The following is a 766-nucleotide window of genomic DNA, read 5'->3' on the forward strand; positions in this document are numbered from 1 at the left end:
ATAGCTTTTTCCACTGTTTTTGTCACATTAAATAATTTATGTTAAATTCAAGCAAACAGAAATTTTCCAGCGAAGAGAAAATACTGCAAATGCCTCAGAGGAAATATATGCAGCGAGAAGGAGGAGAGTGTACATGCTCCACGTCCAAGGTAACCTAAACCCTAAACCCTAAACCCTAAACCCTAGACTCCTGGCAATTCAATGGAGTTTTTCGTTCTCTTTTATATTGAGACAGAGGACTCGCAGTGCATGCGTAAATCGTTGCGGTGTATATTTGGTTATGTGGGCTTGAGGGGAGGAGTACAGACAGACCCAGATGAAGCCTGCATATATTCTAAAACCCTAAACCCTAAACCCTAAACCCTAACTGCGGCCTATAAGGAGTAAGAGCGAGGTTTTAGGGTGGATTTGCATGCACGCAACGCTTGCTGCTGCAACTTCTCCTGCTGCACGGGAAAGCCCCACAGGCGAGGGTATAGGGTGTAGCTGCATGCGCTCTTAGAAGACAATTGTTGAACGCATCCTTGAGCCTAAATAGCCAGAGTATATGCAAGTAAAATTAAAAATAATAATATACGAACGTCAGACACACCATGGTATGTTGCACTGACGCTTGCAGTGCGTAGTCGACCCTGAGGCATCGATTCAAGAGGATTCGCCGTAGAAACAAATACAAAAACTGAATTTAATTAAAACAACCAAAAAAAACAGATATTTAATTTATTTTAAACAAAAAAATGCACTTATAGTCATTGCCGGCGGCTGC

Source organism: Eimeria mitis, genomic scaffold, assembly GCF_000499745.2.
Source record: "Eimeria mitis Houghton genomic scaffold, Emh_scaff2101, whole genome shotgun sequence".
In the NCBI taxonomy this organism is placed as follows: Eukaryota; Apicomplexa; class Conoidasida; order Eucoccidiorida; family Eimeriidae; genus Eimeria; species Eimeria mitis.